Source organism: Furipterus horrens, unplaced genomic scaffold (genome assembly GCF_987537825.1).
Source record: "Furipterus horrens unplaced genomic scaffold, mFurHor1.1.pri manual_scaffold_3, whole genome shotgun sequence".
Classification (NCBI taxonomy): domain Eukaryota; kingdom Metazoa; phylum Chordata; class Mammalia; order Chiroptera; family Furipteridae; genus Furipterus; species Furipterus horrens.
This window is the reverse complement of record NW_028327173.1, coordinates 86,636,066-86,661,286: the sequence shown is the minus strand read 5'-3', so window position 1 is coordinate 86,661,286 and position 25,221 is coordinate 86,636,066. Positions and strand designations below refer to the sequence as shown.

The 25,221-nt window shown below is 39.7% G+C and overlaps 1 non-coding gene and 1 pseudogene across 1 annotated transcript; one reads left to right on the top strand and one right to left on the bottom strand.

Moving 5' to 3' along the window:
* Positions 1–353: 353 nt before the first annotated feature.
* On the bottom strand, positions 354–689 carry LOC150015448 (large ribosomal subunit protein uL14m pseudogene; annotated as a pseudogene).
* A 5,145-nt stretch (positions 690–5,834) lies between these two features.
* Positions 5,835–5,997, top strand: LOC150015447 (U1 spliceosomal RNA). The gene has a single exon (XR_016510285.1). It is a non-coding gene; the product is annotated as a U1 spliceosomal RNA (small nuclear RNA).
* Positions 5,998–25,221: the final 19,224 nt, after the last annotated feature.

Genomic DNA, 25,221 nt, shown 5'->3' with positions numbered 1-25,221 from the left:
ACCAGAGACAGCTCAGGCTCTGGAACCTGCAGATTGCGTTTTAGAGGACTAGAGATGAAGGGACCTTGAAGATGGGCACCCCAATCCTTCTGTCTTACTGAATAAGAACCTAGGCCTGGAAGCTACCTCTTTCTCCCTCATCCAGTTGACTAGGCACAGAGCAAGCTGAACTTGTTTCAGAATGTTCCATATAGGATTTAATTTTTTTTTTGGAAGAAAACATGTGAAAATGCTTATTTCTCACAGGACACTGTTCCCCAGCCACAGGGCCCCACGCTCCCCAACAGCAAAGGCGCGGTTTGGGGAACTGCTCCGTTCATGGCCCCCACTGTTGCCAGCGGCATGTACTCCGCTCACACAAAGTTCTGAGCAATGGCCAGCACCTTGGAAAACTCACCTTCCCTCCGGCGTAGGCTGGTGGGGATGGGTGTCTTAATTCGGGTCCCTATACGGTTCCCATTGTCCTCAATGAGGACCACGTTATTAGAGTCGAACCTGGGGGTCATCCGAGGACCAGGCATATGATGCCCCATGATTAGCGCCTTTTTCTTCTGTCCCTTGATGGCCAGCAGTATCTGGTTGCCCACCTTGCCCACCCCACTCTTGTTATAGACGTGGATGCACCGAGGAGGGCGATGGTATGAGGTGTTCCCCAGAGCACTGTTGTCCACCACACGCACCTGCGGCATCTTCTGAATTGCACTGAGGGTCCTGCTGGTGCTGAAACAGCGCTGGCTGAGTGCTCTGCTCCCATGAGTGAAAGGACCCCACAGCCATGTGAAGAAAGTTATTGGATAATCCCTTAGCAAGGACAATGCACTCTGATATCTTCTATTTTTCTTTTTCTTTCTTTCTTTTTTTAAATGATGGCCGTGATCCACTAAACTGATTTCCCAATAGCCAATGGGACTCAGTTTGAATGAGAGTTGAGATTGAACGCTCTCGCTGCCCTGGAATATCTGCTGTCGGCCCCACTGGCCTAGCACCTCCTCCCCCCGCACCCCACGCGGCCTCTCTCCTAATTTTTTTTTTTAATGTAATGGGTGCCAAAGAGAAAATGGATGAAAATGCTTTTGCTCAATGAGTAGAGGAACAATAAATGGCTCTTTAAAATAATCACCAGTGACCAGTGTGACTTAGTTGGTTAGGTGTCATACTGCAAAGCAAAAAAAAAAAGGCCACTGATTCAATTCCCAATCAGAGCACTTACCTGGATTGCAGCTTTGGTCCCCCAGTCTGGGTGCAGGTGAAAGGCAAATGACCTAGATTTCTCTCTCACATTGATGTTTCTTTCACTCTATTTCTCCCTTCTTTCCCCTCTCTCTAAAAATAAATAAATAATTTCTTGAAAAAAAATTACCAAAAGTTCAAACCTGTGTGGAGAAGTCTGTTAATACCAGTAGTGTAAAGGACTCAGTACCCCTAGGCTGCACCCAGAAACTTTCCTGGAAAACCCAAATAGGCTAAAACCCTGGGAGGTTAAAAAGAATGCAGATGCCAGCTCTTACTTCAGAGGTTTTGATTTAAGAGGATTTGGTGGCATGGGGCTAGGAATTTCTCAAAGCTCTGCAGGAGATTCTGATGTGCCCCAAAGTTTTGAGAACCACTGTTAAAACATGAGTTTTGGTCTGTCCTTCTTTTATCTTCACTTGCCAGACTGCCCAGAGCTTACTCTCTTCCAGACTCCAGTTATGCTCACCACCTGTGGGCTCCCAGGCACACGCACAGATTCGGCCACATGTCACTGTGGTTCTCTTTCCTGGGCCCGAGCCTGGCTTCTGAGTGGATAGCTAGATCTGTGGAAGACAGATCATCCTTGGAGAGACACATAATGACTCCCTGAAAATGGTCCCTCTCTTTGAAACACAGCCTAAGCAACCTCTCATTGCTCTAAAGAGGGAAATAAAAAAGCATGTTCACTTATCAGTGTGTGAAATTGTGCTCTCACTCTGATCCTCTCTTCCTGGCTATGCTATTGCAGGTTGATAGGCTACCACCACATTCTCCCTAAACACAGAAAATAAAGAGAGAAACATTATAAAGACTAGGCTTCAAGTAAGAGGGGACATGATCAGGTTTGTTTTTAGGAAAATGACTCCAGTGCGTCATCGTGAATGGTGGGGGAATAAGGAGGCTGGAGTCAGGGAGACCAGTTTAGAGGCTATTGGCAAAGTAAAGGAGCTAAAAGATAATGGCCTGAGCTGTGATTGGGGTCAGGAGGAGACCACTATGAAAGACTTGTCTGAAATGGAATCAATGGGTTGGGTGACAGCTTTGGTATGGAGGAATTTAGGGACTCTTTAATAAAGAACATGAAAGAGAAAAATGACTGAAAATGCTTTTGCTGAATGCGGAAGCAACAATGAAAGGCTTTTTAAAATAATCACGAAAAGCTCTAGGACAAATGTGTGCAGAAATTTGAATATTTGAGCCAGATGACTAAGATTATTATGATCCAGGAAAGGTTAAGAAGCACTGATCTAAGGAAATTAATAGGGAAAAAGCCACTAACCAGGAGAGAGAGAGTTGCCTTAGAAACTGTATGATGTTTTTGTATATGTGCTGCTGAAGCAAGCACTGTGTGATGTTTTGAAGCTTCTTTTTAAATGCCCCTGCTGTTTACCTGGAAATTTTATGAATAACTCTGACAACTGTCAACAAATTCTAGAGGATGCAAGGAAATGAGAAGAGAGAGTGAAATAACTTTTTTAAAGTATATTTTATTGATTATGTTGTTACAGCAGTTTCAATTCTTTTCCCCTTTGCTCCCCTTCGCCCAGTACCCCTCTTCTCTCCAGAAATCCCACCCCCTCTTAGTTCATGTCCATGGGTCATGCATATAAGTTCTTTGGTTTCACCATTTCCTATATTATTCTTAACATTCCCCTGTCTATTTTGTACCAACTGATTATGCTTCTTAATCCCTGCACCATATCCCCATTTCTCTCCCTCCCCCCTCCCAGCTGATAACCCCCCAAATGATCCCCATACTTATTATTCTATTCCTATTCTGGTTTGCTTAGTTGGATTTTGTTTTTATATTTTAGATTCAGTTGTTGACAGTTGTGAGTTTGTTGTCGTTTTAGTGTTCATAGTTTGATATTATTTTCCTTAAGTCCCTTTGACTTTTCATATAATAATGGCTTAGTGATGATGAACTCCATTAGCTTTACCTTGTCTGGGAAGCACTTCATCTGCCCTTCCATTCTACATGATAGCCTTGCTGGATAGAGTAATCCTGGTTACAGGTTGCCTTTCATCACATTGAATACTGCTTGGCAGTCCCTTCCTGCCTGCAAAGTGTCCTCTGAGAAATCAGCTGACAGTCCTATAGGCACCCCCTCTGTAGGCAAGTCTCTGCCTCTCTCTTGCTGCACCCAGGACTCTCTCTTTATCTTTCACCTTTGGCATCTCAGTCATGATGCATCCCGGTGTGGTCCCCTCTGGGTCCAGTTCTCCTGGGACCCTCAGTGCTTTCCGGACCTGTATGTTCATCTCCTTCGCAAAATTTGGAAAGTTTTCCTCATTTTTTTCAATCCTTGCTTCCTCATTTTGTACTGGTTGACTTTTTTTCTTCCTTATGTTTCAAGTCATTGATTTGAGCCCCAGTTTCCTTCCCTTCACCATTGGTTTTGTGTGGATTTTCCTTCGTTTCACTTAGCATAGCCTTCACTTCTTCCCTTATCCATTTGCCACGCTGAAGCATATCTGTTAAGCCTGTGAGCATCTTTATTACCAGTGTTTTGAATTCTGCATCTGTTAGGTTGTCTATCTCCTCATCTGTTAGGTTGGCTATCTTCTCATCACTTAGTTCTCCCACTGGAACCTTGATCCATTCCCCCTTTTGGGCCATAGTTCTCTGTCTCCTCATTCTGACAGGCTCCTGTGTTTATTTGCCTCCACGTCCCAGGTAGAGCTGTTGCTCCTATTACATTGTAAGGGGTGGAGCCTTGGGGATTCGTCAATACAGGGCGACCTGTTTCACCATGTTGTGGCGCTGTAGGTGGGGGACGGGTCCGAGAGAAAACAATGCCATCCGCCCAGCACTCACCCCCCTTCCAAACACCTCTTTCACTTCCACACTGAACTGGCACCCCTCTAGTTGCTGCCCTGGCTGTCGTTCCCAGAGTGGGTGGGTCTGCAGACATTCTAGGACCATGGGGGCCCTTTAAACAAGCAGACTCTGCTGAGAGACCAGCAGTTTCTGCCTCTGCCCCAACCCCCACTGGTTTGCACAGTCAGAAGCAATGAGGCTTGATTTCCCTGGTGCTGGGACTGTGAGCTGCGCTGTGTGGTGAGGAGCTGGAATGCTCCCCAGGTGTCCCTCCTGACTTTTTAAAATGTGTAACTGTGTTTTCTGCCGGCCTGCCGCTGCCACAGCTGCTGCCACCGCTGCTGCCACCACTGCACCGCGTCCTCTCCACCCCAGCTCCACCCCTCCTACCTGTCTGGATGAGTATTTCTTCTTTATATCTTTGTTTGTTGGACTTCCATGCAGTTTGATTTTCTGGAACTTCTGGTTGTCTCTAGTTTTGAGGTAGTTGTATTCCATCTTAGTTGTGGAGTGAGATGCAGAGTGTTCGTCTACCATGAAATAACTGTTTTAGTTCTTTCTGTTTTGACACTTCATGGTGGGGCTTATGCTTTTAGCTAAAATGAAGAGTTGCATAGTTGTGAAGGGGACAAGCATGAAATTGTTGCTGCCCTCTACTTATAACTCTTTAAAATCTTTATGTAATAAAATAAGTATTAAATAGTATTAATATTATTAGATTAAATAAATTGTTATTAAATAAATAGGTTTATGAAGGCTTTATAATTTTAGCTGTGATAATCATTAATGTAATTTACTACATGGCAAAAACTACTGTAGTATGCATGATTCTGTCAAAGGTATAGGAAATTAGTAGAAATGCCAACACCCTGTAATTGTTATTTACAACCCAAGAGAACAATGCCAGTATTATTGTCAGATATTTAAATGTGGCAAATAAAGTGGGTAGAAAATTCCTCTTTTTTTTACAAAATCTTTTTTTTATAATTGTAAAAGAAAGGTGATCATAATAAAAATAGTAAAAATGTAATTAAGTAGTAAAATAAATAAATAAAAGCGAACCATTATCCCAGCAGACATAGATAACTATTAAAAATATTTTGATATATTTTAAATACTTTTTTTATAAATAACTATACTTTTTCACATATGTGGGATCACATTGTATATCAAATTTTATATTATAAACTGTTAGCTTATTGTAATTAAGGTCTCTTCCACTATCATTAAATATTCTTCAAAAACATTAGAGTTATAGCTCTTTTCTCTTTTAAAAAAAATCCTCCTTCAATAGAAATATTGTGGTGAGTTTAAAATATATTGCTGTATTTTCAGTATATATCATTACTTGTATATTTAAATGCAGTCATGGAAACTTGGCCTTCTTATCTCCTTCCTCTATTTTATATAGATCTTTCAGTAGGCGCTCTCTTAACTGACCCTCAATTAATTAACTCTATGGATTAATTGATCCTCTATTTATTCATAGACCTGCTGAATCTTTGCAACTAGTAGACTGCTATAATACATGGACACACTTCTGCCCTCCCCAGTTGATGTATATGCTTACCAAGAGTTGGGACAGTGTGTTCCCAAACCTATTTATGCCACTTGTGTGTTAATACAATAATTACACAACTTAATGATATACTACACACATCAATAAAGTATCGGTGTGAAAAGTTATTATTTCCATGAATATAAAGTAGACTGCTTTGAAAATACCCTGTAAAGGCAAGTCACTTAAAATATATTTGTTAAAAAATAGATGTGGATATATGTACTTACCTGACAGGGGAGATACCTTAATCACAAAGGTGGTTTTCCAAGGGCGAGGCTTATCCATTGCACTCAGATGTGCTAACCCCTGCGATTTCTCCAAATGTGGGAAACTCGACTGCATAATTTGTGGTAGTAGGGGATTGTGTTCACACTCTCCCCTGAAGAAAGAAAGAAATAAAACTAGATGTGGACAAAAATCAATTATTTTTATATACTAGCAATCTATAAGTTGAGACCAATTTTTTAAATAGCATTTATAATAGCTCACAACAAATGAAATATTTAGTTATAAACCCAACAGAACATGTACACAATCTGTAAGCTGCAAACTACAAAACACCAAATAAAGAAAAAAGATATAAATAAAAGCAAAAGCATACCATGTTCATAGATTGGAAGACTCAATATAGTAAAAACGTCAAATTTTCCCCCATAGATCTATAGATTTAGTGCAATTCTAATCAAAATTCCATCTGTATCATACATATATAAACTGATTCTAAACTTTAGATGAAAAGGCAAAGGAATTAGGATAGCTAAAACATTTAAAAAAAAATAAAGTTGGATGAATTATATTACTATGGCAATCAAACAATACTAATATCAGACAAAACAGACTTTAAAACAAAGACTATAGCAAAAGACAATGAAGGGCATTATATCAACATAATGATAATGGGCTCAATCCTATAAGACGATATAATCCTTGTAAACATACATGTACCTCACATAAAGACACCTAAATACATAAAGCAAATACTAACAGATATAATGAGAGATGAACTGTATACAATAATAACTGGTGACTTTAATACACACTTACATCAATGGACAGATAGGTCATCCAGACAGAAAATCTACAAGGAAACATGGAACTTAAAAGATATACACAAAACATCTCATCCAAAACCAGCAGAATACACATTATTTTCAAGTGCACCAGAAACATTCTCCAGGAAATATTACATGTTAGGCACAAAACAAGTCTCAGTAAATTGAAGAAAACTGAAACCATATCAAACATCTTTTTGGACCACAACATTATGAAACTATAAATCAATTTCAAGAAGAAAAGTGGAAAATATGTAGACATATAGAGGCTAAACAACATGCTACTAAATATTCAATGGATTGATAGGGGGGAAAAAAAAAAAAAACCTAAGAGGAAATCTGATTTAAAAATTGGCAGAGAACCTGAATAGACATTTCTCCAAAGAAGACATACAGATGGCCAACAGACACATTAAAAAGCACTCAGCATCACTAACCATCAGGGAAATACAAATCAAAACCACAATGAGATATTACCTCACACTTATCAGAATGGCTATTACCAAAAAAGACAACCATGATTGTTGGGGAAGGGGGGTGCTGGGCGGAGGGGAGCAAAGGGGAAAAAATTGGAACTATTGTAACAATATAATCAATAAAATATACATTAAAAAAAAAGAAAAAAAAAAAAAAAAAAAAAAGACAACCATGAACAAGTGTTGGGGAGAATGTGGAGAAAAGATGTCTCTCATACACTGTTGGTGAGATTGAAAGTTGGTGTAGCCACTGTGGAAAACGGTATGAAGATTCCTCAAAAATTAAAAATAGAACTACTGCATGATCCAGTAATTCCATTTCTGGGTATTTGAAAAAAATGAAAACACTAATTTGAAAAAATATTTCCACCTCACATATATTATCATTTTTTGTGATTCCCTACAATTTTTATTAACCACCTAACTCAGGTCATGATCTCATTGAATAAGAATTTTATAAGACCTTTTATTGGTTTATTTATTTATTTAAGTACCTAACTCAGTATATTCATGTGAAATACCTTATTTTGGAATCGATTTTCTTAGCAGTATTTTCTTACATCTTACCTTCACCTTAAGACAAAGAAATCTGGAATTTAGGTGTACACCGTATGCTTGCTGCAAATGGATTCTGTGGATAAGACATAATATTACTTAAGAATATATGGTCAAGGGAGACAGGTGTGGGTGAAGACAACACAATGTTTGTTCCTAGTTCAGTGCCTTTGTTGCTATGCAACAAGGTTAAGACAATGACAATAAGATTATTTATTGATGTAAGCTCCAAATGGTCAACCTTTGTTAGAACAGTTCTCTACACCTTCTTCCAATTAAATTATTACCTAGTATTTAAGCATTTAAATTATTAACACAAATATACTGTACTTTTGGTAGAATCACTAAGCTGAACTGAAGAAAATCTTTAAATATGTCAAGATAGAGAAGTCATTTGAAGTCTTCTTTAATGTCTTGTGCACTCCACACAGGCATCTAAAGGTACTAGATCATCTCTATTATAGCCATTATAGTAACAAAGCCCAGAGGATAAGGGTGATGTTTCCTTGCAGAAATTTCTTCCCAGAATTTCTTATGAAATTTATATATTTTAATGAATTTCAAAAAAAAATTAAGAAATTGGGAAAACTGGAAAGAATATTATAATTCTGCAATTAAAGCTTAAGAATAATCTACATGGAGATATCACTTATTCAAAGCAATCCACTGACATCAAGCAAGAATTAATGTGGGGATGTGAAGGTTAAAGTTGATATTTCTGGGAACTGGGGCAGGAACACAGAATGGTCATGATCTCATCAATAAGAGTTGCTGTGGCTGTTGCCTTGTGTGTGTGTTCAGGGCTGTCTGCTCCAAGTGATGAGTCATTCTTGCAAATTAAAATAAATATTGGTAAGTTTGTGTGCATTGCATACTTCACAAATCATATGAGTGGTGTTCTAAGAAATAACAAGTTTTAGAAGCAAAATTAGTTCTTTGGCAACATCGTAAGCAATTTTGTGTAATATTAATTGTGCTAGGAGATCCAAGTGTTACATCATGCAAATACTGTCCCTGATATTTGCTGGCATTTCTCAGTGTCCGAATGTTCTTTATAGTTGTGCTAATATGGTAGCCACTGGCTTACTCATGTCTATTGAACACTTGAAATGTGGCTTGTCCAACTTGAAATGTGCCAGAATGAGTATCAATTAAAAAAAGCAAAACAGCTCATTAACAGGTTTTATACTGATTATATATTTATATGATAACATTTTGGAAATATTGGCTTAAGTAAAATATATCATTACAATTAATTTCACCTGTTACTTTTATATTTAAAATGTAACAAAAAGAACACTTAAAATACTTAATGTGTTTCATATTATATTTGTATTAGACAGTGCTTGTCTATAGGTTATAGCTCTTTGTAAATACAACTAAACTTGACATTTTTATGTACAAAACAGTTTTTATTCATAATAATGTGTAAAGGCTGTAAAGAATGTTGGAACTATTTTAAGCATAACATGATTTCTGAAATTCCAAAATCTCCCAAATACTGTCAGAAACTTTGAAACACTAGCAAAGGCCAGCAGCTTTGAATTGCAGCGCTCAGTTCCTGCCCCACTGCCCCAGCTCCTCTGTTGCTGAACTTCTTTGTATGTAATGTGGGGATCATAATAAACACCACACAATATTATGATTATTTTAAAAAATAATACAGGGCACCATTTCTCCCCCTGAGTTTCTTTAAGTTTCCTGGCAGCCCCACTGCTTCTTTGCCTCTGGGACTTGCCACTGTTTGCAGCATCCTGCTGTTTCCCTTCCAGCCACATGTGGCGTGAGCATTCTCACTCCACTCCTGTAAGATGAACAGTTAACAGCCACAGAGTGCCAAGTTAGGCGAAGGCACTGTTCATGAGCTTTGTATAGCCCATGAAGTAGGTACTATTATTATTCACTCCACAGACAGGCATAATGAAGCACAAAAAAAGTTATTTAACTTATTCTAGGTGGTCTAGCTTGTGAGTAGTGGGACCTGGATTCAAACCAGGCAGCTGGGTTCTAGAGTTTTCAGACTTTTTCTTTCTTCCGATCTTCCCTCCCTTGTTTCCTCTCTTTCTACTCTCCTCCCTCTCTTTTTATTCTCTCTTCTCCTTATTCCTCTCAGGTCCCAGACCTCTTCCTTCTGCCATCCCTCCTTTTCTTCCCTCTTTCTCTTTCTTTGAGACTTTAGGCTAAATATTTCTAGTTCAAGGTCAATTGTCCTTTGTGGTCCATTCCCAGGCCCCATCTCACTCATTCTGTGTCCTCCCAATCTCCATCCTATTTCTTTCCCACTCCATAAAAGCAACAACTTTAATGTTCTTAAGATGCTTCTTTTCACTTGGTTGTGTTGCAGAATGCACATGTGCCCTAAGACAGAGTAATAATAGTCTCTAAGACAGAGTAATGATAGCAGCCACATCACGGGTGGCTTTCAAGTAAGAAATGACTGCCTGTGTAGGATTCCCCTACGCTGCCACAGCACTGGATGAGTGCTCATTGGCCTCAAGTCTCCATTATCCCCCATGTAATTTTTTTAAGTCTAGTCTTATAAATTTACCCCTCATTGTAGATGTTATTTGCATTTACTAATTGACAAAGGTTTTAAAAATGTTGTATACCTGCTAGCCTTGTGGGATTCTTCTTCTGTAAATTTCCTGTCATATCTTTTGCCCGTTTTTTTACTCATTGCTGTTGCTATCCTTTACTTATTGACTGAAAGGCCCTAGTGCTATGCTAGATATAGGTCCCTCACTTTATATAGTGCAAATATTTTCTCTCCTGCTGTCTCTCTGTTATTGCTATATCCTTCTTTAAACAGAAGTCTTGCCTGAGCACTTAGTCATTAATCGAAGTGGCCTATTTAGGCCCTGTCCCTGCCACAGGAACTGGGGTACTTGTGTCCTAGGACCAGGGAACACGTCTCCTGGTCATTACTTTACAGTTACACCTAATTCTCATTAATTTGATTATTTTTTTTCTTATGTTTTGACTCTCATTCATAAGTTTTTGTTATTCAATAAAATATTTACTTTCAGCACCTATTATGGCAGTCAGTATTATAGCCATTGGGATAAAAGAGTGAACAAATAGGCATGGTCACTGCCCTTACAATGCTTGAGGGATGGGGAAAGTCAGACAAAAAACAAAAACAAAAGGAAATAAATAGAACAACATAAATCCAAAACTCTGAGGCAACCAGGATGCCCTTCAGTATATTAATGGACAAATAAACTGTGCTATATCTAGACAGTGGAATATTATTAGGATTAAAAAGAAATGAATTATAAAGCCATGAAAAGACATGGAGAAAACCTAAATGCAAATTGCTAGGTGAAAGAAGCCAATGTGAAAAGGATACCTACTGTATGACTCCAAGTATGTGACATTATGGAAAAGGCAAAACTATGGAGGCAGTGAAAAACACAGTGGTTGTTAGGGGTTAAGGGGAAGGGAGGGATGAATAGGTAGAACACAGAGGGGTTTTAGGGCAGTGAAGCTGCCCTGTATAGTATTTTAATGGATACATACTATTATACATTAGTCCAAACTCATAGAATGAATCCTAATATAAACTATAACTTTGGATGATACTAATGTGTCAACATAGGCTTATTGATTCTCTCACACTGTACCACTCTCATAAGGGATGTTGATGGTGGGAAAGGCTATGCATATATGAAGGCAGAGGGGTATATGGGAAAGTTCTACACTTTCTACTCAATTTTCCTGTGAACCTTAAACCACTCTAAAAACTAAAGTATACATACCGATGGTGATGCTTTTGTAGATAGCTTGGTCAGAGAAGGTCTCTTTAAGGAAGTGCATTTGAGCAGAGAAGGAAGTGAGGGAGTGTCATAAATATATCAGGAGGAAGAGAGAACAGCAAGTGCCAAGATCCTAAGGCAGGAATAGCTTCGTGTGTGTCCAGGCAAGAAAGCATGCTGAGGCTGAGTGTGTGAGAGAAAGAGTAGCAGAAAAGTAAGTCTAGGGGAATGAGCAGGAGCTAGATCATGCAGAAACCAGCATGTAGGCAAGGTAGAAAGATTGCACTTCCTCTTTCTCCTGATTGACAGAAGACATTCCTTAGTTAGCACCTTAAGCTCAATATGTCCTTTCAAGGTGACTGGCAGTTCAGTTCTAATTCATAATGTACCTATTTCATGATTTAAAATAAAGATGCAATCTCATTGTATTATCATTCTTGGAGATCATCTCCCCATATCCACCAGTTATAGGATGCTGGGAATTTTAAATAAGAGAAATCTGTGGAAATGATATTAGCCCTTGTATATGTACAGAGTATGATTATTGTTGGAATTATGCATGTCAACACAGCCAGAAAGATTTTTATTTTTAATTAGCAGAGATAAGTCATTTGTAGCTGACTGAAAGTTCAATAACTCTTTCCAATAAAATTGTTGTAAGAGTTTGAAGAAATTAATCCTTTGAAGCTGAGATTTTAAAAAAGAAAAAATTTTTTCCTTACCTCCAGCCCTGCCATTTCCTGAATAATTTAGTGCAATATTTCATCAGTTCAAAATGTTTTCAATTAAGAGAGACAAAATTTCCTGTCCCAGATTAATCAAAATTCACTTTAAGTGACTTAAATTAGCAACAGGAAAGGAAGTTTCATCAACTTGAAAATTAAACTAAGCAACATTTGGTTTATTATTTGGAAATGCAAGTCAAAGGAAAATTTAATAAGAATAAAACAGCATGTGCTTTAAGTTTCCCACAGCAAAACTCAATAACAGGTATCATATTAGACCGTGTATCCGGCAGCACAGTTCAGGAGGCATCTCTGAGAACATATCTCGATTTTGAGGTAATAATTTTGCTCTCTTCCTTTGACCAAGGGAAAAATAATTTGCTATTTTCCCACAGAAGCTATTTTTCAGTAGCTCGTACACACTAGGTCCTCCCTGCCATGTGGCTTTGTGAATGCTGTTCCTTCTACCCAGGAAACCCTTCCATTTTCTCTTCATTTAGTTCTTTCTTATTGGTCTTCAAATCTCAGTTCATTGTCACCTCCTCAGGAAGGCTTCCCCTAACCTCCCAAACCAGAGTGCCTCCATCAGTAGCACTTCTCAATTGACACTTGAGGGGCAGGGTCAATGTTTTCACTCCACACTGTGTCGCCAGTGCTGGGTACCTTAATAAATATTTGCTGAATGAATGAATGATGAATGAATGAATGAGAAAGATAAATCTTTACAATCACTAGCAGATTAATTGCTATTTAAAGTACTTGAACTAGAAGATACAAACATCCAAAAATGTCTTACATGGGAATTCTGGCTATATTGTGACTAAAGCTGGAAAGTCAAGTTTTTCCTCATGACCAGATGATTTTAGTTTTCCTCACGTCTTTTGATTCAAAGTTCAACATTTTTAGTGCAGTGTAAAAACTGCTGATGGCTCCTCTTGTTCTCATAAAAAATCCCCAATAGTAAAAGAAGGGGGTTTTATAATGACATTGGATGTGTACCTCACCCAGGTCAAGTTTTGAGTTCAACTTCTGAGAAGCCCTGAATCCATGGTTTCTATTTGCTTTAAAAATTGTCAGCAGCTGTTTCCATATAGCCTTTACCAGGTGTAATCAAGGGAGCCTAAAAATAAAGCATGGGGTTGCCTGAGGGAGACAAGAGAGAAAGGAAATAGAAAAGACAGGAAATATGCAAAGAGAAAAATTACAACTCCATGTAGTTCTTCCCTAGAACATTTTCTGTAGAATAACTGATTCACAGCCCAGCTAACTCCTCAATTGTCTCCTTTGTGTACTTAGCTTTTTGCCTGAAGAAATTCAGCTCAATACCAGAGACATATTTCACAAACCTAGAACGAATACTTCCAATATTCATATAGAACCAAGAAAGAACACAAATAGCCACAGACATTTATATGGAACCAAAAAAGACCCTCAATAGCCACAGCAATCTTGAGAAAGAAGAACACAGCAGGAGGAATCACAACACCAGACATCAAACTATACTACAAAGCCACTGTGATCAAGACAGCCTGGTACTGGCATAAGAACAGACATATAGGTCAATGGAACAGAATAGAGAGCCCAGAAATAAACCCAGGCCTCTATGGTCAACTAATATTTGACAAAGGGGGAAGGAGCATAAAATGGAGTGAGAATAACCTCTTCAACAAATGGTGCTGGGAGAACTGAACAGGGACATACAAAAAAATGAAACTAGACCACCAGCTTACACCACACACCAGAATAAACTTTGATGGATCAAAGACTTAAATGTAAGCCATGACACCATAAAAGTCCTAGAGGAAAACATAGGCAGGAAAATTTCAGATATCCCATGTAGCAATATTTTCACCAATACATCTCCTAAGGCAAGGGAAATGAGGGAAAGAATGAACAAATGGGACTACATCAAACTAAAGAGTTTCTTCTCAGCAAAAGAAAACATTAACAAGATGAAAAGGGAACCAACCATATGGGAAAACATATTTGACAATGTACACCTCAAACAAGGGATTGATCTCCAAAATATATAAAGAACTCATACAACTCAACACTAAGAAGACAGACAGCCCAATTAAAAAATGGGCAAAGGACCTGAACAAACACTTCTCCAAGGAGGATACACAGAGGGTCCACAGACACATGAAAAAATGCTCAGCATCACTAGCCATCAGAGAGATGCAAATAAAAACCACAATGAGTTACCACTTTACACCTGTCAGAATGGCCATCATCAACAAATCAACAAACAACAAGTGCTGGTGAGGATGTGGAGAAATGGGAACACTACTGCATTGTTGGTGGGAATGCAGACTGGTGCAGCCACTGTGGAAAACAGTATGGAATTACCTCAAAAAACTAAAAATGGAACTGCCGTTTAAACCAGTGATTCTATTGCTAGGACTATACCCAAAGAATCCTGAAACTCCAGTTCAAAAGAACCTATGCACCTCTATGTTCATAGCAGCACTATTTACAATAGCCAAGTGCTGGAAATAGCTTAAATGCCCATCTGTAGATGAGTGGATTAAAAAACCGTGGTACATTTACACAATGGAATACTATATTGCAGAAAGAAAGAAGGAACTCCTACCATTTGTGACAACATGGATGGAACTAGAGAGAATTATGTTTAGTGAAATAAGCCAGGCAACGGAAGAAAAATACCAATTGAGATCACCTAATACAGGAGACTAATGAACAATGCAAACAAATGAACAAAATTGAACAAGAAACAGAAAAAAGTTATCGGTGTGGGGGGAGAAGAGGTAAATAGGGGAAGAGTCTAGTAAAGGAACTAGTATCGATAACCCATAGACATGGACAATGGGTTGGAAATGACTATGGGAGAAGGGGTGGGCTGGGTGGGAGTGGGAATGGGGGGTGGGGTGGGACAACTGTAATAGAAAAACAATTAAATTAAATTTTAAAAAAAGAAATTCAGCTTAGAACTATTACTCTCTTAAGTGTTTCTAACTGTAATTGTGATAAATATATAATAAATTCCCTGATAATTAAAAAATAGTTTGTGTATATGAAAATAAATGGAAATAAAAACCAACCAGAGAGAAGCCAATTTACTATCACATCTAGGGCCCATTAGAGAATCTGGGAGCCATTTTCCCAGCTGTGGTCCATCGACCATCAGCATCAACACCAATGGGGAACTTTTAAAAACAGCATTTCTTGGATTTAGCTTGGCATCCTTGTTTTTAATATGCTGCCCAGATGGTTCTCATGACCTCTCTTGCTTGTGAACCTCTACTTACTCTGGCCCTCTTGCTTTATAGATGTGGAAGATGAGGCAGGTTCCTGAAATTACCCAGATGGTGAGCAGCAGGGAGGAGACTTGACTAACCAGGGCCTTGCTCGGTGATCACTATCACACCCAGAGCTCTCAGCGAGGCCTGCTAGTGATAAGAATAGAAATATAGTTTCTGTAGACCCGCAGTGTTGCTGCTTCCTGTTCACCGCGTCATCCTGAAATCTCTGCCCGTTGTTACCACTGGAACCACCCACAACACCAAAGGCTGCAATCACAGCAGGTCTCCAGCCAGATGTGACTGGGGGCTTTGAAAATGCACTCCCACATGTTCCCTCATGACCCAGGAGACCCAGGTGGGGTGGCAGGAAAAAGCAGTGGCAGAGGGGCCACTCACGTAGTGGAAGCCTAAAACAGGAGGAATGCAGACAAGCCCCAGGAAAAAACCTTTTGGTAGCAATTTCCCTATGCTCCTAATCATTTACTTGAGAATGTTTTTCAGATTTACTGCAAAACTTCACAGCCTGCCTGGAATGTCACTATTGTTCTAAAAGTTCCGGCCCTGTTAAGTCTTTAAGGTGTGCAGTCCTCACAGAGGCCCACAAATACCACCCAGGAATGGAAGACTGCATGATCAATGTGGGGAGCATAAAGCTCATTACCCCTAAAAAAGCAATTCTTTTTTTTTCCCCCAAACTGAGAGCTATGGTTACTGAACATAAGGTCCTAAGCATCACTTTTTCATTGTGAGGGCCCAAGGGGGAAGAAATAGTTATTACTAATAACTCTGCCATTTTAACCAAGAGTTCCACTATAAAGGATGAAGTGGAGAAGTGGCCCCTCTGGATGCTAAGCTATTTATAACTCTAAAGCACAGGGCACCATTCAAATGTCACTACTGTTCACACTAGGGCCCATTATCACTAGTGCAGCTGGTACAGCAAACCAGTGCCTGTTTGGAGCAGAGGGATATAGCAAGGCAAGCCCATTTATTTTTATTGAGATGAGATCACAAATGGTGGAAAGTCCTCTTGGAAACCAGTGAGTCAGCCCATATGTGGGAATGGGGGCAGGGACTACTCTGTTAAGAGCAAAGTCTGAACAGTTCAGTGAAACCTCCAAGCCAAGCACTGCTCACTTTCTCTCTGAAATGCATGATCCCCGGGCTGCATAAGACAGCCAGAACCTGCCCTCACCCCTCCCAGCTAGGCCATCGGCCCTGGAAGCCAATGTGGTGGGAATGCCTGAGTTGTAGCATTGGTAGGAGGTGTTCTCACTGAGTTCATGCCCTCCTTTCCCCGCACTCCATTTTTCTCTCCACTGCCACCCAAACAAAACACCCCACATATCCACATTTCTAGTTCTGGGACTTCAATATTTTTAAATTTTGACCCTGGAGTGACTTGAAAGAAAGCGAAGGTTGATGCCATGTTGGTGGACTTCACTGCAACCATGACACTTATGTGGATAAAAGTGTCTCCCAGTTTGCTCCAAAGCATGTATTCTGAACAAGACTTAAACAAAAAGAAACAAACTCTCCTACTTCATAGTGCCTTTCAATTTCACACCTTCCCAACACCATAATGATCTATGGAATCCATAGATGGGGAAGGGAACTTACTATGAAGTGAGGCAGGAGAAGTCTTCTGGTTGCCAAAAAACTTCTACCTCTGGGGTTATTCTTGGGTCTCTCTCCTATATTCTCCTAAAGAGTAGGAGAGCTAAAGTCCTTCAGGCACAAGCTCTGAAGGAATCCAAACTTTCTCAGACACTAGGTACCGGTGGTATCACATGTGTGAAAAAAAAGTCACATTAAAAAAAAAAAAAACAAGATCAGATTATGAATGCAGTTAAGGCAAAATATTCTAAGGCAAAGAGCAATGTGAAGAGTCAGCATGTAGCTCTATATAAGAAAATTCAGGAGTCAATAAAAACAATACAAGAAAAATATTCATGTGAAGCATTTCCCCATCACTGGAGCAGAGAGCCCAGAAAACCCCTCACTTTCATTGAGCATCACTTAACAATGGTCCTTCCTGAGATCTTGCTAGTGACAGGTACAACCCTCTCATTAGGGGCTTCAAAATGCTATGGTAGGGAACCACAAAAGACCCTGAACAGCCAAAACGATCTTGAGAAAGAAGAACAAAGTTGGAGACATCATGCTACCTGAGTCAAACTATACTAGAAGGCTATAGTAGTCAAAACAGCATGGTACTGGCATAAAAATAGATACATGTATCAATGAAACATAATAGAGAGTCTATAAATAAATCTACACTTATATTCAATTAATCTATGACAAAGGAGACAAGAATATACAATGGGGTAAAGACAGTCTATTCAATAAATGGTGTTGGGAAAATTGGACAGATACATGCCAAACAATTAAACTAGAATACTTTTTTATACCATATACAAGAATAAAATTAAAATAAAACAGAATAATGTAAGACCAAAACCATAAAACTCCTAGAGAAAACATAGGTAGTAAACTCTGACATTGCTCTCAGTAATATTTTTTGAAGATTCTCCCCAGCCAAGGGACATAAAAGAAAAAAAATCAACAAATGGTACTACATCAAACTAAAAGTTTTTGCACAGCAAAAAAATAAATAAATCTATAAAAGGCAAAGATAATCCACTGATTGGGAGAAGATAGTCATAGTCACCAATGATACATCCAATCAGAGGTTATATCCAAAATATATAAGAAACTCATACAAAAGTTAACACCAAACAAATACACAATCTGATTAAATATGGGCAGAGAACCTAAATAAACATGTCTCTAAAGAGGACATACAGATAACCAATAGACATATGAAAAGATGTTCAATGTTACTGATCATAGGGGAAATGCAAATTGAACCTACAATGAGATACTACCTCACACCTGTCAGAATGGCTATAATCAATAAATCAAGAAACAACAAGTGTTGGAAAGGATTTGGAGAAAAGAGAACCCTCATGCACAGTTGGTGGGATTGTAAATTGATACAGTCATTATGGAAAACAGTATGAAGAGTCCTCAAAAAATTAAAACTAGAACTACTACATTAGCCATCAATTCCACTTCTGGATATTTACCCAAAGAAATCCAAAACACTAATTTGAAAAGAATATGCACTCCTATGTTTACCACAGCATCACTTACAACAGCCCAAATAAGGAAGCAACCTAAGTGACCATCAATAGACAAATGGATAAAAAAGAGGTGGTACAAATATACAATAAAATATTACTCAGCTATAAAAATGAAAGAAATCTTGCTCTTTTTAAAAACATGGATGGATCTAGAGGGTATTGTGTTAAGTGAAATAAGTCAGACAAAGAAAGACAAATGCCATATGATCTTACATATGTGTGAAATCTTGAAAAGCAAAAACAAAATAGATGAGCAAACAAAACAAACAAACTCGTAGATTCAGAGAATAAACAGATGGGAGGGGATTGGGGAGGATGATAGAAAATGGTGAAAAGGATTAAGAAATACAACTTGCCAGTTATAAAAATAGTCACAGGGATGTCAAGTACAGCATAGGAAACACAGTCAATAATATAATAATTATGTATGGTGTCATATGGGAACTAGACTTACCAGGGTGATCACTTTGTAAGGAATACAAATGTCTAATCACTGCATTGTACCCCCAAAACTAATATAATATTGTAGGTCAACTGCACTTGAAAAATAAAATATTTTTAAGAAAAGAACTTACTACAAAATGAAGAAAGTGAACATAGTGAATACAGCTTAGATAGAGCACTAGAAACTTAAAAGGAGGTTTCTTAAGGAGAATTGTAACAGTAAGATGACACTTTCATTTACCCCCTCTTGACCTTTTAATTGAGAGTTCTGGGGAGTACCTTTGGGAGGGTCTGATATGGGTTCTCAAATACTTGGAAGTGTATGCGAACTTACAAACATAAAAATCCATGCCTACTTCTTGCCTGCAGGAGAACAAAGGCTAAAGCTAGTGAAGAAGCTTGGACAGCAGGGAGGAGAGAGAGAGTACTAATTTCAGAAGCTGTACATCTGCCATTTGTACCAAAGATACATTGGATGCCCACACGTCAATCAGATGCCAAGTAATGTTGAGTTTGAGTTGTGTCAAAGGGTCCCTACTTAAGAAGGTCTATGATATACCTTCAGGAGGTGCAAGCTGAAGAAAAAGGTAGCAAGAGGTCAGCCTATGCAGTTGCCCACAGCAGGGAAGTGAGAAAGTTCACTTAAGGCTGGACTGAACAGCACTAATCAAGTAAGAGGACTTTTGCCTGCTTTCCTTCAATGCCTGCTCTGCTCCCAGCAGTGCAAACAGTAGAGAGAGGAGTAAGAGAAGAAAAACAAGATAAATTACTTGCTCACCAGAGCAGGTCCCAACCACAGGGGGTGGGTGGGTGGTGGGTGGGTGGTCGGTGTGGAGATACGTCCAAAGTGAAGGGAAAGAAAAAACTTTAACTTCAATAAGATAGATGTTCAGTGTAAGATACAACCAGACTTCTTAATTTTTAAGAGTGTTGTCGAAGTTGTGGGATCTTCCTGAGGTGTCATTATCAGTGATAGTAGATCTGAAAATAGTGTATTTTACAAGAGAAATAAAAGATATAAAACAATGAAAAAATGCTATGGTGGGATGGCAGGCAGGGATGGGTGCACCTGCTAAGACCTGTAAATATTGGGATGGCCAAAACGTTTATTTGTTTGTTTGTTTTGTTAAGTGGCTCTACTAGTGCTTAGTTGTTTTTAACTTTATTAGAAACAATTTTGTTAGATTAAATTGTGACAGTTGTCATATCAGTGGGCATTAAAAGAAACTTATCAAAAATGGTGTATTTTTGTGTAGCCATTTTAATATTGAAGATGGAAGAAAATACACAACATTTTCAGCATGTTATGATTTATTATTTCAAGAAAGGTAAAAATGCAACTAAAACACACACACACAAAGATTTCTGCAGCGTATGGAGAAGGTGCTAAGACTGATCAAACATGCCAAAGTGGTTTGTGAAGTTTCATGCTGGAGATTTCTCACTGGATGATGGGCAGGTAAACCAGTTGAAGTTGATAGTGATCAAATTGAGACATTAATTGAGAACAATCAATGTTACACCATGTGGGAGATAGTTGACATACTCAAAATATCCAAAGCAATAAAGTTATTGGTGAAAATGAAAAATATGTCTTTTATTTTACATAAAAAGAACCATATGGACTTTCTGGCCAACCCAATATTTTGCAGTGCCATTACTGAGGACCAACTGAGCTGAGGCTTGGCCAGGGCTCTTGTGGGTAGTCCACATGGAGTCAGATATGACTTCTCTTCTTATGTCTTTCATTGACTTATTTAACAAATATTTACTGATTCCTGTTTAATGAGGTCCTTTGTGATATGTTGGGGATGACTTCTCTTCTTCAGGCAAGGTTTTCTCCACAATATCGTACATAACCTAGTTTTGATATCTCTACAAACCTGGTGGTCTACACTAGTTTGCCAAAACCCCAGGACATGACAGTGTAAATGTCCATTGCTCCAGTGCAGTCCAACTAGATAAGGACATAGATGTTGCCATTGCTACAGTGAAGTTTAGGGTTACTATTTTTGCAATTCTTTCTCAACACAACTTGTGTTGGAGTCCATCCTAGTCCCAGAGTCCAGTCTATACTCTTCCAAAAGGGGGTAGGCTAGATCTCACTAAGAAAACGAGGGTTGTCTGCTAGAGTAGCCATGTGTAGCTCTTGATAAACAGCCCCAGAGGAGCCCTCCCTGCCAAGACACCAGACTTTTGAGGAAAGCCTTCCCACACCCTTCAGACTAGCTGATTGCCACAGTATGACTTTGGTTGGCACCAACTGGACAGTTTTTCATATATGAGTTTATATTTTCTTCCCTCTTTCCCTTACTACATAGTCAATCAGGCAGCAGGCTGTGAGTTTCATCACCTCGTGAAAGTATATAGCTAGACAGAAAGCAGGAAAAAAAATTCATAAGTCTTCTTGGAATTTGCTTTCAAAAGCCTAAGGAATGGAGAAGAGAATTTGCAGTAGAGAAGCTTGCTTCAGACCGGAGAAACACTCCCTGGGCCAGGAAGAGGAGGAGAACCAGGGCCTGCCCCAGGTGTGTGCAGACTGCCCCAGCACCTAACTCAATGGTGAGATTCATTGGTGAATTCACATGATGATCAAATTCCAGTATAGTTGAACCACAAAATATATTTCATTAAAAAAGAGAGAGAGAGAAAATAAGGGTTGTCTTTGAACCTAGGGAGCAAGGTTCTGTGCAAATCACCTAAGGACCCAATCTCCCCATCCTATTCCAACATTTTCATTCTTGTAAAATCAAGTTAATATAGACATCCAGAGTTTATAAGAAGCAGAAATTACTGCTTCTAAAATCTTTAATTAGTACTTGAATGCAAACTTCAAATATAATGAGAAAAAAGTGTTCTTTTTCTTTTCTGTTACATGACATAAGAGCATACATATAAAAGAGATTCATATCTTTATTTTTAGTATCATTTAAATAATGTGACATTGCTTATAGTTACCTAGTAAGTGCCAAAATCAGGACTCAAACCTGGGTCTTCTCATTCCAAGACTGTTGCTAATAGAGAGTTCTTGAAATAAAATAAGTCTGAATATCAAGGCCAAATCTCACACCTGGAGAAAGACAACAAGTACTTGTGGAGAGGAGCAGTGTGGGAGCCTGTGCTGGGAGGGTGATATCTTTGTGAATTCCTACTGTTTTTAAGCCCAGGGAACTGGGGATTTCTAGGACAATGCATTGTCAAATGTTGGGAAAGACTCTCTTACTCCTCAGGGCTCATGTCTGAAATACATCCAAGACCTCAGCAATAACAACCAAACAACTGAGGGATGGGGAAACATCCCCCCCAAAAGGACTAGTTTATTTGACAAACATCTTTATTTTTCCACAAAAATTGAAAGCGGGTTGACTATATCTGAAATTTCAGGGAATTTCCTACTTTTTAATGATAATCCTAAAGCCAACAGAAAGTTGCTTAAATGAACTGCATTTACCCTGGGGCCACACAATGAAATTCTCAAGAAGCCAGCTTCAGTGGCTGAGAGATGGCCCTTCAATAACACACTGTTTAAGCTAAATGGGTTTCAAAGGCTCTATTAAACTCTTGACAATTGTTTTAATTGAGGGTGGTGATGATTAAATGGAGATTTGAAATGGTCTAGAAATTATGATGCAGAGAAAATATGACAGGCCGCATTGAGGTGCCCTCTTGTTTCTGGAACTGTTATAATCGGAGCAGACATAGGACTGTTAAGAGGAGACTAATTAGTTTTCCCCACGGAGAAAGAAATGACAGCTATAATCCAAATAAGAAATGACAGCTATAATCCAAATAGTGACACCTGAATCAAGAGGTTCAATTTTTTTGTTGTTGTTTAATTTTACCATCTCACAGTCAAGTTAAAAAAAACTATTATCTGAGAAAGATTAGAAGGCACAAAATGGGGAGAGGAGAGTAAGTTCTCCAATATTGTACACTGCTTTCACCATTTTTAATGTAAATATTAAAATTTTATTTTCTGTTTTCTCATCTTGTTAATATAAGAACATGAGCATACTTTAACATTTTATTAATGGCTCAGAGTTCTTATTCAAATAAATATACTGAATTGTGATACAACAATGACTTTGGCACAAATAGGGAGGCAACAGCCTTTTACTCCCATCCCAAATGTTACTAGAGGGCTGCACTCTGAGAGCTGTTCGTGACTGACAGATATTTTTCACATTCGTGCTAATCATCTGTCTACACATCACCTTTTCTCTTTCACCCTTTCTTTGCACTCTCTGTGGTACATTTGCTTCAAAATGCAAATGATAATTCTGTGTCCTGATTTATCAGGTTGAGCACATTCAGTGTTCAATTAAAATTTGTTGAATGAATGAATGGGGGGAGTCCACAGAGGGAGCTGTACCACCCAGGCCAGGGTCCAGCCAGCCACTCTGTTCTTGCGCTCACCAACTATGCTCCAGAAGCACCCCCGGCTGCAGTGTCTGAGCTCCAGAAGTATATATTCTTCCACTTTTATCATACTCTTTTCTCCCCCGACTCATGTGCCTTCTAGGGGAAGCTGGTGATGGTGAATTAAAAACACAGCTCTCATTATCACACTACCCACACCCCCTGCTAAAACCCACCATGAACCAAATTCAGATTTTCATCTTGGGGGCTCCTGCCCCAGGCAAATCACAAGGTGCATCTAGACCAATTCCCCAAGGTATCTCCCAGTCAGAGCAAGCTTCTGAGACTCTGGCAGCATCAGACTCACCGAAGGGCTTGTCAAAACACAAATTGCTTGGCCCCACCCCTAGAATTTTTGGGGTTGTTCTGGGGTGGTGCCCTAACATGTTGTGTGGATGCTGTTGGCCTGGGGACCCCCCTTCAAACTTGGCCTTAGGGACCCAGTGTTGAAGTCCTAGCTGTCCCCACCAAGTTCTCTCTGTTCCACTTATAAGTCACTTTCCTACTTTAGATCATTTAAATTCCTTAACCTGCAGCAAACCAGACCCCTCTGCTTTGTAAGCATTTCCTGGCTATCAGCTAAGTAGGGCTGGAAACTGAGGTGGCCCTTTCAGGCCTTGCAAGATCTGATCCATCACCCTGAACGCCCTCGTTATTTTGTACCTTGAAGAGTCCAAGGCTGGCCCCAGCTCACACTAACTGTGTGGACATGTAGATTGAACGTGACTTCCTAAGGAGCCTGGTAGCCAGGGAGTCATCACTGCAGCATTGGCGCTGTGCCCAGGCAGTCTAGTTTCTGGAGAAATCCCTTGCCTTCAGTTAACAAGCCTGTCTGTCACCCATGAAATGTGAACTTCCCAAGGAGCCTGGATGATAGCTGGGGCTTGGACTCACACAGCGCTGCCTTGTTGAAAGGAGTTCAGAGAATGTAGCGGGAACCCATCAGGACTTCAGAGACGCTTTCTGTAATACAGGTGACTCAGGAGGTGAGGCCATCAGGATACTCAAAGAAACCTTTCTCTGTTTGGCTGAGGCTTCCAAGACCGGGTCCCCCACACCCTAAATGGGGCAGGCTGCATAAGCACACTCGGGTCCCACCAGCATCATCCGTCCCCCACAGAAGGGACCAAGGAGAGAGTAGCCAAGAGTGGGCGATCCCTCTGGGAGAAAATAATGGAATGCTGCAGGTCCCCTCGCCCATTATCTCTCTCTGCTCCAAAGGGGCAGGCTGATTCCCCTTACCTTAAGCCAAGTGGCATCCCTGGGTGAGAATGGGGAGGGACAGCTGAGGTCCCCAGTGGAGCACATGCTTCATCTCGCGGGGGGATTGGGGGGGGGGGGCACTGGTGCGGTTTACTGGAGCTTAGATGTAAGGCTGCCTACAGCATGGGGCAGCCCCAGAGGGTGGGCACCCTGGTGCTGAAGGAGCTTCCGAACCAGCCAGTGGGGGGGAAGGAGTGTCACCTGAGTCCTAGGATCTGCAGGAAGGGTTGGCTGTGGGGGGTAGGGTCTCTGAGAAACTGACCAAAGTGACAAAGTGACACCCTTACAAAAAAGGAACAGCTTTGATAACCAGCTCAATTCAGAGGGCTTCAAATCAGAGTGTGCAGTGCCGGCTATGGAAGGCTTTGTCCCCTCCTTGCATAGGCCAGACCCAGAGGCTCCCAGGTGCAGCCTCCCGAGGGACAAGGTAAGTGAGGAAGAAGCTCCTCCCCAAATTCCCTCCCCTATGAGGACTTGGAAGGGGGCAAACACCTTTAAATTAAATTTG